Source organism: Propithecus coquereli, unplaced genomic scaffold, assembly GCF_000956105.1.
Source record: "Propithecus coquereli isolate 6110/MARCELLA unplaced genomic scaffold, Pcoq_1.0 Scaffold335, whole genome shotgun sequence".
Classification (NCBI taxonomy): domain Eukaryota; kingdom Metazoa; phylum Chordata; class Mammalia; order Primates; family Indriidae; genus Propithecus; species Propithecus coquereli.
This window is the reverse complement of record NW_012149008.1, coordinates 415572-428800: the sequence shown is the minus strand read 5'-3', so window position 1 is coordinate 428800 and position 13229 is coordinate 415572.

Below are 13229 nucleotides of genomic sequence, written 5' to 3'. Positions count from 1 at the left end.
GGATCTGCATCCAACCTCACTCTGGTGGCTGTTGGCAGGCCTCGGGTTGTTGCTAGCGGCCGGCTGGAGACATCAATGCTTTGCCACACAGACTTCTCCACAGGGCTGTTTGCAATATGACAGCTGGTCACCCTCAGAAGGAGAAGGGAAGAGAGGTGAGGGACAGGGAGGAAGGAGGGGAAGGGAATATAGAGAATGTCCAAAATAGAAGCCACAACCTTTTTTAAAGATAATCTTAGAAGTGACATCCCTTGACTTCTGTCCTAGTTTCATTAAAAGTGAGTGAATGAGCCCAGCCCACACTGGAGTGGAGGAGATAGGGGTGCGAATACTAAGAGGTGGGGATCCTCGTGGCCACTTCGTATGCCTGCAAGGTTGGATGGAGATGCAAGGCAAGGAGGAATTTGCCTGGTGGAGCCTGGGATAGGGACATAGGTAGGGTGGCCAACTCATTCTAGTTTGTTTGAGATTTTCTTGTTTTAAGCATTGAAAGCTCCACATCCCAGAAAACCCCTCAGTGGCTTGCACACCAGGACATTTGGTCACCGTGTGGGTGTTCTGACAATTGTCAGTTCTCCTTTCCAGGTGTGCTATGTCAGTATGGTGGAGCACTTTCCAGAAAGAGAACTGCACTCTATCACAGTAGCTCCACATAGACAGTTACTGTTCCCCATGGGACAGGGTCTGCGCTGGAATGGGCCATGTGTGACTTACCATAATCAGCAGCGTGTTCCCCACTTGGCAGCTCGTGCCTTCCCCGGGAAGACCTTCTTGCTGAATTGGTATACGGTTTATTGTGTCATGCAGGGCATTGTTGCTAATGCCACAGTGGCTGGCACTGGGACTGGTGGCTACTGGCATGTCATCCTGCAGAAAGGGCACCATGCCATCATGACAGATGGATTCGTGTGCTGGCATGTCATAGAATCAACAGGTCCATCAAGTATGAAAGAGATAAGCTAGGAAGGGATTTCAGAACTTACACCGAATCCTAGGACATTTAGTGATATTGTTAAGGTAGTGCTAAAAACTTCCAAATTTTTTAAGTTTTCTAAAAATGAAATGAAGTATACCAATGTCCTTCTGAAATGCTGTGCAAAAGAATTTGGGATCAAAGAAAAGTACCACTCACCACTGGTTTTTTTTCTCTTAGTGGCGACAAACATCCAGACAGAAGATCATCTTTTTCCCACCATCATCACAATGAATCACAGCAAAACCGAGAGGAAAGAGAGGGAGAGAAACAAGATCCTCCAAACCTAATTTGACTTTCGATTTCCCCTCTGTTTTGCCTTTTAATGCGTGTGTGTGGCTAAATCAGGTGTCAAATTAATAGAAAAATCCTGGGGTGAAATCTCCTTTAAGAAAAGCATTTTCTAAAAATAATGAAAGATATCTCACACATTATTACATTTTTTTTACCTGACAGTCATCCTTAACTCTACTAGGATACAATTCAATTTACTATTTTGACTATTAATCCCTGCGCTTTCCTTAGAAACCTTGGGAAATGCACTCTCAATGAAGAAAAATTATACCAGGAATAGGAAAGTGATGATTTTAAGTTTCCCCGCTATGTATTTCTTAAAAACAAGGAGGGCGTGGGCGAAGGGCTAGCAGGCAGGCGCTGCACCAGACGGACAGTGGCGTGCTAATAGTTCCCGAGGCTCCGCTGGCTGGAGGTGGCCTCCTGCTGTCCTTGGCCACTCTGGGCAAAGGAGACAGAAAGAATGATTACAAGTAGAAACCATTAGGAGTTGTAAGACTGGGAAAGTAATCACAGAATCTTCCGGCCAGGGCAATGCAATTTCACAGGATCTGTTAATTATTCTCTCCAGTGCTTTCTCATCCATAATCCCACCTTGCAGAGGAGGCGGGGAAGGTATTTTAATCCCACTTTGTGTCTGTGAGGAAACAAAGGAGTGAAGAACCTTCTGCCCCACGTCTGAACTCCCAGCCGGGATCTTATGCCGGGCCCCCGAGGCCCTGACTGGAGCACCGCCCCGACCGGACCCGACCCACAGGTCATTCAGTGCCCACGTGGCCCTTGCCTCAACACTTACGCCCATTTAAACACCCCTCTTCACTTAATGTGGCAAAGGAAAAAATATTTGTCATTTATCAATTCCCTTCTCTTCTAAGAAAGATGAAAGAAGAAGTTCTTTGTGAGGCTGCAAATTGAAGAAGCTGAGAGAAGCTCTAAATGGTTCCACAGAAGAAAGGGAGCTGGAGGCGGGTGATGCTGAACTCCAAACAGCTGCAGTCACTCAGCGGGGAGGACAGGCCACCAGGTCCTATGAGGAAATCTTCTTCAGATTTTGACTGGACTGCGGGTTAGCTCTGTCCTCTGTGTCACCACAAGAACTGTCAAAGTTTGAGCCACTTGCCAGCGCTTTTGGAATTTGAGTTGTTTTAGGTGGGTCTGTATGTTGTTGTGTTATTTGGTGGGCTGAGGAGGATGCAGTAAAGTGCTGAGGTGACCCCCAGGGGACACTGAGATTGAGCACAGGGGCTGCCCACAGTGAGGAAACCAACCTCAGTCACCCTGGCAAGAACCTAAAGCCGCTCAGTGGCTTGAGACACCAGACGTGGTCAGGAAGGATGCAGCAGAGTTGCCGAAGCCTCGTGAAGTGAGGGTATTCGTTTATTTATTTCACAGGGTCATTGAGGGAGGAGAAGACCCTTGGATATTCTACCTCAGGAGTTGGAAGAAATAGGACAGCATTTTGGAAGTTTGTTCCCAATTGACCTCAGATGGAGAAGAGCAGGATGGTGTATCAAGAGCCCTTCCAATTCCGAGCGTAAGTGTCCTCTGTGTGATGAGCGGCTAATTTTTCCTACTTTCTCTATTCCTTCTCCTAATGCTATGCCAATGGCATAAAGAGGAATGATGAAAACCTACCCCTACCCATTGCAATTATTTGTTTGGCTACCTCTGGGCCCCGATTCTACTGAACTAACACTTTCATCACCAAAGCTTAAAAACTCCAGATTAGTATTAACCTGTACTTCAAAACCAAGTGAGTCAAACATATTAGCAACAGAAACTTGAAATAAGACTCTTTGCACCAATCTCTTACTGAGAAAATAACCTGTTGTAGTTGCTGGCAATTAATCAATGTGTTATTTTGTGTGGGATTCAGGGACTCTCGTGGTTTCCATAGGCTGGTAGCACACTACATTTATTCTGAGTAGACAATCAGTTCTGTCCCGATCCTCTGCCATAGCTAAACTAGATCTGAAGGGACAATGCCCAGAAAAGAGAATGTGTGCTCAGTATTGACGCTCCCCCCTGGCCTGGTGCTAGCTCTGAGTACCAAAGGAAAAAAATGGGCTCCCAAATGCCAGTAAAACATCTGTGCCCACTGCAGCAAACCCTGAACTCCTTCCCTCTGCGTTTCGACTCATTGCAGGAATCTCATTATGAACTCATTTCATCTCTCCGGGGAGCAAGCTGATGGAAGACACTGTTAAAATTGTATTTTGGTGTCTTGAACCTATTTAAAGCAGACTGCTGGGAGGTTATTATCATTTCTGTCGTTAAAAGTGGAAACAATGCTAACAATAATAATATTTTTGTTGAGCACCCAAACCATGAATATTTATTGAATAAGTATTGTGTATGTATACATAGCACTGTATCAGGCACTATGGGCTTTTCAAAGCATCTTAGTACTTTGCCCTGTCTCGAGAATTTTGTAACATGATTGGAAGCCAAGGTGGACTCTAAAATATTTTCAGTAGAGTTGTGTAGGATAGAGGACAGATACCAGCCCAGGGACACAGAAGACCTGTATTCTAGCTTTGACCTCATCATTGACTCACTGTGTGATATGGAGCAATATCTGTGGCCTCTGTGTTTGTCTTATTTTATTTATTCCACAAATATTGATTGAGCATGCATGTGTCAGGCATTGGACAGGGGTTACAGAAATAAACTAATCCACATTGTATTGGGAACAGCAGAAAAGTCAATAGATAATTACGTATTCTATGCAAGGTAATAAATAAAGCAGAGATTCAGTCTTTCATGTATTCACTAAGCACCTACTATGTGCCATGCACTCTTTAGGTGCTTCAGATGCATCAATAAACAAAATGGACAAAAATTCCATGCCTTCACAGATCTTATATTCTAGTTGGAAGAAGATAGAAAGTAAATAATAAGTAAAAATAAGTAGGTGAATTGTATAATATGTTAGGAGGTGATAAGTACAAGGACCATAAGATAGAAACAAGGTGGGTGAATCGGATCTGAAGTGAGGAGAGGCTGGGGTGCGGAAAGTTGAGAAGGGGACTTTTGAGCAAAGGCTTGAAGGAAATTAGGGAGTCGATCCTTCAAAGAGCTGGGGAAAGAGGATTCCAGGTAGAGGGTTCAGCCAATGTAAGGCCTGTGACAGCGGTGGGGCCTGCAGTATTTGAAGGATGGTGAAAAATCCGGTGTGGCTGGAGCAAAGTGAACAAGGGGCAGAGGAATGGTTGAGGGCAGAGAGGCATGGGGGTGGTGGCAGATTGGGTTGGGTCCTGTGGGACCTGGGATTAGCTCTTAGTTCCATGTGACGTGGAGGAGGAGCATGTGCTCCTACTTATGGAGCAGACAGCAGCAGTACCTAACAACCCCACAACCCTAAAGAGTTCAGAGCACCAATTACTGCTATTTGAATTTTAGAGGGTTACTTCCGGCAGCAGTGTGGAGCGTGGGTGGGAACAGGGAGGCTGGGAGGATAAGAAGCCTCTTCTCATGCCCCAGGAGCGGAAGCAAGGAGGGCTGAAACTAAGACTGTATGAGAGACGGAGAGGGAAAACCAGATCAAAATCTATTAGGGTGACAGAATCAAAACGACTTTATGAGCAGCTGTACTTAGAGAGAAAGGGAGAAGACGGCCACCAGGTTTGGACTTGGGCAACTGGATGGATGATGTCAGCCTCAGAGAAAACAAAGGCAGCTGAGGCTTGGGGCAGGTGTGGGAGGGCGGAGAGGACTTGTTGAGTTTGAGACTTGCTGAATGCGAGGTGACTGAGGGCCACTGTGAGGGAGATGTCCAGTGGGTAGTTGTGACAGACATTACTGGTGCCTGTCAACATCTGCCTCTCCTCTCCTTCCAGGCTCATGATTGGTTCTGACTGACGAGCTATAAGTGACAATGACATTGCCTTCTGGGCTGAAGCACTGAATCTTTGTGCTGACCCTGCAAATGCTCTCTTCCTGGCCCACACCTACTGAGAAAGGCTCCATGTTCCCGATGGTGCCCCTGTGAGATGCTGGAGCCCCTGTCAGCTTAGGTTCCTGTTAGGGGCTATGTACCCCCTGCCCAAAATTCATATGTCGAAGTCCTCGAGTACCTCAGAATGTGACTGTTTGGCCTTTAAAGAGGTGATTAAAGTAAAATGAGGTCATATGGGTGGACCCTAACTCAGTATGACTGGTGTCCGTCTAAGAAGAGGAGATTAGGACACAGACACGCACAGCAGGGACCACATGAAGACAGAGGGAGAAGACAGCCATCTACAAGCCAAGGAGAGAGGCCTCAGGAGACACCAACCCTGCTGAAACCTTGAGCTTAGATTTCTAGCCTCCGGAACTGTGAGAAAATTAATTTCTGTTGTTCATACCACCCAGGCTGTGGTACCGTGTTATGGCAGCCCCTGCTGACTAATACGGTCCCTGAATAACAGGGTAGCACCCCTCCCTCCACCTCCCACTGCCAGTCCCTATTGTAGCATGTACAGCAGGGAAAAGAAATTCTGGTTAATCAAAAAATGGGTTAAAGTACTGAATTTGGGGGCTTGTCTGTTATGCAGTATATACTAGCCTGTTGTTGGATATACAAAACTGGAGTTTAAGAGAGAAAGCTGGGCTGAGGATAGAGCTTTGAGAATTGTACACATACAGGTGATGTTTGAAGATATGGTGAGTGATGGTTGCCACGGGGTAGGGGGGATGGTGAAGTTGGAAAATCTATGTGATTTTCCTTCACTCTGAGTAGTTGTAAAAACACATTGATACAAATAATTTCCTTTGAGTAGATGAACCTCAATCTTTTAAAATGTTTGTGGAGGACAATCTGGAAAAATTATCTAAACATTTTTAACTATATATCTTATTTGGCCAAGCAAGTTTACCTCTTGGAATTTTTTTTTCCTTAATAGAGATGGGGACAAATATTTAGCTGCTAGTTTGTTTGCTACAGTTCTGTCTATAACAAGGAAAAACTGGGACAACCTCTATGTCAAAAAAATGAAGGATTAATTTTTAAAAATTATAGTACATCTGCAAAATGTATCACTGTGGTCATTAGAAACAATGTTTAGGGGATTTTTAAAAATTGAGAAATTGACATAACATAAAATTAGCCATTTTAAAATAAACAACCCCGTGGCATTTAGTACATTCTCAATTTGTGCAACTAACACCTCAATCTAGTTTCAAATCATTTTCGTCACTCCAAAAGGAAACCTATACCAAGTAAGCAGTTACTTCTCATTTCCCCCTCCCTCCAGCCCCCGGCAGACACAAATCTGCTTTCTGTCTCTATGATTTACTTATTCTGTATATTTAATATAAATTAAACCATACAATATATGATCTTTGTGTCTGACTTCTTTTACTTAGCATAATGTTTTGTTTTTAGAGACAGGGTCTCACTCTGTCACCCAGACTGGAGTGCAGTGGTGTGATCATAGCTCACCGCAGCCCCAAACTCTTGAACTCAAGGGATCCTCCTGCCTCAGCCTCCTGAGTAACTGGACTACAGGCACATGCCACCATGCCTGGCTAATTTTTTAAAATTAGTTTTTCTAGAGACAGGTTCTCACTATGTTCCCCAAGCTGGTCTTGAACTCCTGGCCCCAAGTGATTCTCCCACCTTGGCCTCCCAAAGTGCTGGGATTACAGGCATGAGCCACTGTGCCTGGCCTAACAATTTTTTTTATTATGGCCATCCTATAATAGTAGGTGTGAAGTGGTCACACCTTTTGGTATTGATTTGCATTTGGCTAATGATATTGAACATTTTTTCATATGCTTTTCAGCCATTTGTATATCTTCTTTAGAGGAATGCCTATTCAAGTCTTTTCTCCATTTTTAGTTTGATTGATTTACTTTTTGTTGTTGCATTGTAAGGGTTCTTTATGTAGTCTGGATACTAGATAAATGATTTACAAATATTTTCTCCCATTTTGTATGTTGTCTTTTTACTCTTTTGCATGTGGATATCTATCTAGTTGTCTCAATAGGGAAATTTTTAATAATGTGAGAGGCATTAACAATATATTTACTGGAAAAAACATAATACATAAGATTCTAGTATAATAATGGTCCCATTTTTGTTAAAAATATACATACGTGTTTATGTAAACTAAGTATCACCTGCTTCCACGGGTAGTGCTTGTTTCCCATGCTAAGTTTTTCGGGTGACTAAGTAGCTCTTGAATTTTCTGAGAAAGAACCCATTAATTTAGGTATCAGTGAACAATACTAAGAAGGAGGTCTACATCTCACATCCTTAAGCAAACACTGATCCATCAGTCAGGTCTAATATTGAAAGTTCATCTTTTTCAACCATGATGCCAATAGGATTTTGGGCCACTTGTCTTTTTTATACAACACTCAACACCCTTGGCCTCTATGTCCTTCCTCATGGCTTTCCCACTAGCCCCAAACATATTTGTCCCCTCCTTAATTCTGCAGAAGAATCTGCTCTGCTTCAGCTTCTACCTCCAAGTCTGCATTACTCTTCCCATTATAATGTCCAACAAAGGGACCTCCTATTACCAGCATCCTTTCCCCTACCCCTTAAAAAATAGGGGCGGTAGTGGAAAACAACAGCAATAGCAACTTATTGTGTGCAACATGTAGTTAAAAATGCTGGAAAAATATAATTCATATCAACAGTTATTTTCTCTAGGCAATGGGGTTACAGGTGATTTTAATTTCCCTACATTTGCTTATTTGTGTTTTATTCAATAAACATACATCGATTTTGGAATAAGGAAATGTTATTTAAAAGTAAATCCCCATGGTAAAATATTGACCAGAAATAATTTCTTTTCTTTCTTTCTTAAAACCCTACTAAAATAATAGAGAGTAAAGGAATTTAAAAAGGTAGGAACTCACAAAGACCAAAAGAATAGGAGATGAAGCAAGAGGAAGTAGATTTCAAGACATTTTGGAAGGTGGGAGAAGGCCACACGCTGGGTGCCTGTGGGAACAGGAGGGCTGGTTCATTCCACGGATCCTTCAAAGCTCTGAGTAAAAAATAATATTTATACTAGAATTCTCCACCCAGCCCAAATTATCAATCCAGTGAGATGGTATAATAAAGATATTTTCAGATATGCAACCATTCCAATAATAATAAGAATGATAATGATAATAATGGTAAGAAGAAGATGTTTTTCAGAGAGATCATGAAGGATATGCTCCGTGAGACCAAGGTAGTAACCCAAAAAGAAGAACATGCCAAGTGCTTGCTTTTATGGACCTGATGTTCTAGTGTGTGTAGGGAGGTGGATTGATAAAAACATCTTTTTTTTCACATTTACTGTTTCTGCACCTGGGATGCACCATGTAGTTGATGGTATGTCATGCTTAATTGGCAACACTTTTTCTTCTTAGTAGTGTATGAAATAATAGTATGTCTTACAGCTGACTGCAATCTTAAATTTAATGAAGTATGGTTATTGGTCATAATGGTCACAATTGTATAAAAAAACCCCAACTATTGACTGAAAAAAAGTTCTGAGATATACTGTGATGTTGGGGGTGAGGGAGGATGACAGCAAAGGTGTCTAAGTGAGCTAAGCTCTCCTCTGCCATTGTGGGACATCAATAGATAATGTTTAAAACGGAAATAGCAGTCTATGCATGCTATTTAAAACGCTGAGGTAAATACTAAGGGAATTAGAAGATTTAGATTAATTCCCTCCCTGACTGTGGGTGGGGAAAGTTTAGGCAGGAAACTACCGTTTGCCGGTACAAAGCCTTTTCATATCCTTTTACTTTTTAACCATATATTTCTTTGATTAAAATAAAAACAATTAAAAAAAAAAAAGACGTGTATCTTAGGTTGTAGTCCCTAAAAGCAGAGGCCAGCCAAGGCAGAAAAGTAGAGGACTCTGATTGTGGTAATGGGCAGGGGCAACTCTATCCAAACCACATGTAAAGAGTTTTCCATAGAAAAGAGGGATTCAATTACCAGAAGGAGAGAAGGATGTTAAGTTGGAGAGTAATAAACAACAACCATCCACTGCCATCCATTTTTCTAATTCTCCTTATTTTCATGTGGTCAGCCTCTTAATTACCAGAGGAGAGGAGATTTCACACTTTTATTCTCTCTATTCGCTTCGGTTCAGGCGTAATATCAACTGCCCTCACCTTGACTGCCATCTTTAAACAGCCCAGGGAATTGATGGGAAGTAATATTTGTGACTCTACTTAGTTGGTCTTGATTCTGTTTTATGCTGAGGAAGTCTAGAGAGACAAGAGGGCTTGTGGAAGGTCGAAATGAAAGTAAAAAAATATTTTGACTCAGTAAAAAAAATATTTTGACCCAGTGATAAAGACAGTACATTCTTTAGCTCTGAGCTCTTGAATCAGGATGTGTTGACCTTTTCAGGATGTAGATCGCGTGCTCTGTCAACCTGGCTATTAACACGAGTAAAGGGGAGCCTGGGGGCTGGGTGGGTGAAACATCCTATCACGAGTTTTTTAGCAATTACAGTTTAGCTAAACAGGACTCATGCCTTTTTTTTCTTCAGCAATAAAACCATGTTTTAATGATATAGAGGATGACATTTCCGAAAAGAATACATAATTCACTTTTTCTACAATGGATTTTATTTTTTCCATTCACATGAATACTTTTGAGCTCAGAATCCCTAAGCTGCTTTTAGCAAGTGAACATTAGACTTTGCATCAAAATTAGATTCCGATTTAGACTTTAAACATCCACTGCCCTAAAATCTTGCTCCTCCAAACCTATCTCTATTTCAAGTCTGGACCTTGTGCAATAAACAGGTAAAGTGAGTCTTAATAAAGTCATTGTGTACACTGGGGAAACAGTCAATTGTGGAAAGCAAAATGACAGGTAAATGTCAAATGCTGCACAATGACAGTTTCTTAGCATAAGAAGGCAGGAAGCCTACTGAGGAGATTTTAACTACTGGAGTAGCAGTGTGAGCTGCAGACCACCTGCATCTGAGTTACTTGGGATGCTTATTAAAAAGGCAGATGCCTCAGACCTAATAAATCACAACCTCTGGGGATGGGGCCAGGTATTTACATGTTTAAGTCTCCCAGGTTATTCTAGTACACATTAATGCTTAGACCTGCTACCCCAAACAGAAAGCCATTACAGGTAGGACTCCATCTTTGGTACCAAACTGTACCTGGCACTTCATAGACACTTAAATTTTAGGACTACTTTGGAAGGCTAAACCTTTGTAAGGAGAGATAAAGAAATTAGCAATGCAATTTCCATGTCATTCTTCATAATCCTATCACTTTGTAGAACGAGGGCAAGAAATGCTTAGCATGAGATTAGTATTTTTAAGGAGAATGTTCTATTTGATCAGGAAACACCCCCCTTGAGTTTCAAAGGGTAAAAGAAATGAAAGAATTGAGGGAAACTTACAAATGTAGGGTTTTTTTAAAAAAAGTATATTTATTTAAAGTATCAAACTTTCTGCTAGCCAGCATCACAAGATTGTGTATAAAACCATGTTAAAATATGAAAAGCCTAGATAGACCTCTCTGCTATGTGATTCTTCCATGTAACAAAAAACTGCTTGTACACTCAAAATCTATTTAAATACAAAACATTTTTAAAAATAGAAAACAACAAACAATACCATGTTAAAGCTGTAGACTAATAGTTCCATTTCAGAGCAGTGCCAAATCGAAAGAAATATTCACGATGAAAATGTCACCTGTTCCCCAGCGTCACAGCACGGAACCCCTGGGGAAGTAAGCTCCCAGCTGTCTCACAAGTGGGCAGTGCTCTCCCTTACTACTGGCTGATCTAGAGGGAAGTATGTTTTGTTTGCATTTCATGGAGGTTTATAACTTTTAACTCAGCCTCAGTACCCTTTTGCAGTCTGAATTCTCTTTAGATAAATTCCAGCCAGCATGAAAAGAGAACTTCTGGTCAACTTTGTATTTCTATAACCCAGAAACAGAAAGTCAAATACCACATGCTCTCACTTATAAGTAGGAGCTAAATAATGAGTACATATGGACATAGAAAGTGAAAAAGAGACACAGGAAACTCAGAAGGGTGGGAAGGGGGAGGCGGGAGGGGGGTGTGGGATAAGAAATTCCCTAATGAGTAGTACGTACACTAATCGGGTAATGGTTACACAAAAAGCCCAGACTTCACCACTACTCAATATACCAATGTAACAATACTGCACTTGTACCCCTTAAGTATATAAAAATAATAATTAGAAACAGAAAACAAAATTTATTTTTGATTCCACCACTTCCGCCCTGTCCAGGGAACTTGATTTCTGCACCTGGTACAGTGTCACGCTCTGTAGCCAAGGCTTGAGTGACATATGGCCTGGGCAAGGCACGTCCAAGGTAAAAGGCAACATTTTTGTATTTACAAGCCACTCTTATAGACTGTCCAGTTTATTTTACTAAAGACAAAACATTCCAGCACAAGAGGGAGCTCAGTTGAGAATTACAGGAACGAGCAAGGGAGAACTCAAGTGATTTGCCTTTGTTTACATAGTAAATTAAGTTTATGATAAAGATGCGCTATATTCTGGTGCCATGTTCTGTCCACAAGGCTAGCAGTACCCACTTTAAAATGACTGACTTCTGTTGTTACTGGGTCTGAACCATGAGTTCGGTCTCTAATCTTTGTCAAGGTCATCAGCTACTCATAACCCTAGCCCAACTGTCTCCCAAAATCGACCTTGTGGCTGTCAAAGAAATCTGGCAAGTGTTTGTCAGTAATTCTACGGAGAAATACCCTCATTTTTGGACAAACAACTAAAGATACATCGCCTACTGATGGTATGGCTTAAAAAAAGAAAGAAAGAAAGAAATGGAAAGCTTTGTCCTCATGCTGAAATGAAAGCAATATCATCTGGGTATCGTACTTTCTTAGAAATCTCAGGAGGCTGCCTGGTGCTGCTTGGGTGTGGCATTCATCAACAATCCCAGGACCTTACGGGTCACAAGTGTCCTGGTACTTGACAACCAGACCTGCCCCTGCATGGGCAAGGGGAGGAAGTCTAAGGGGAAATTCCTTGTCACTGTCCCTTTCTCGAACATACAGAATGGAACCAAGTGGCCCAGAAGGAGGCCGGGGGATGGCAGGACATGTCCTTTTTATTTTTTCACCTTGAAGTCAACAAATACGGCTTCTACTTATTTATTGTTTGGTTTGTTTGTTTAGACTTTTAGGAATTATAAAATAATACTCATTTATGTTCTTTTCAAATAATATGAAAGTATATACCGCAAAAAACTAAAGTCCCCAAGTCATGGCCTCACATTCCATTCTCCTCCTCAGAATGACCAGCTTAATAAGTTTGTTGTTCTAGATTTTCTTTCTACACACTTACATTTACATATGAATATCAAGTCTTGGATTTGTACCAGTGCTTTTTACAAAGCTTGTTGACTTGTGTAAAGTACTGGTATTTTTTTAATTTTAAAATATTTAATTGTTAAATAGAGATTGAATATATTCAAGGTATACCATGTGATGATTTGATATATATATACTTTGTGTAATTATTATCACAATTTTGAATTGATTAATATATCCATCACCATTCATACTGTATATTAGATCCCCAGAATATTTTCATCTAACTGAAAGTTTGTACCCTTTGACCAACACCTCCCCATTTCCCCTACTGTACAGCCCTTGGCTATCACTGTTCCCCTCCTTGCTTCTGCGAGTTCAACTTTTTTAGATTTCACATGTAAGTTTGATCATGCAATGTTTGTCTTTCTGCATCTGGCTTGAGATTGGCCTGGAAGAGACTGACCCAGTGAGTGAGGAGTCTAGTAGGCTTTCCAGGCCTCTAGATTCTGGATCTAGAAGAGTTACTGTTCCTGGCCGGGCATGGTGGCTCACGCCTGTAATCCTAGCACTCTGGGAGGCTGAGGCAGGTGGATCACTCAAGGTCAGGAGTTCGAGACCAGCCTGAGCAAGAGTGAGACCCTGTCTCTACTAAAAATAGAAAGAAATTATCTGGACCACTAAAAA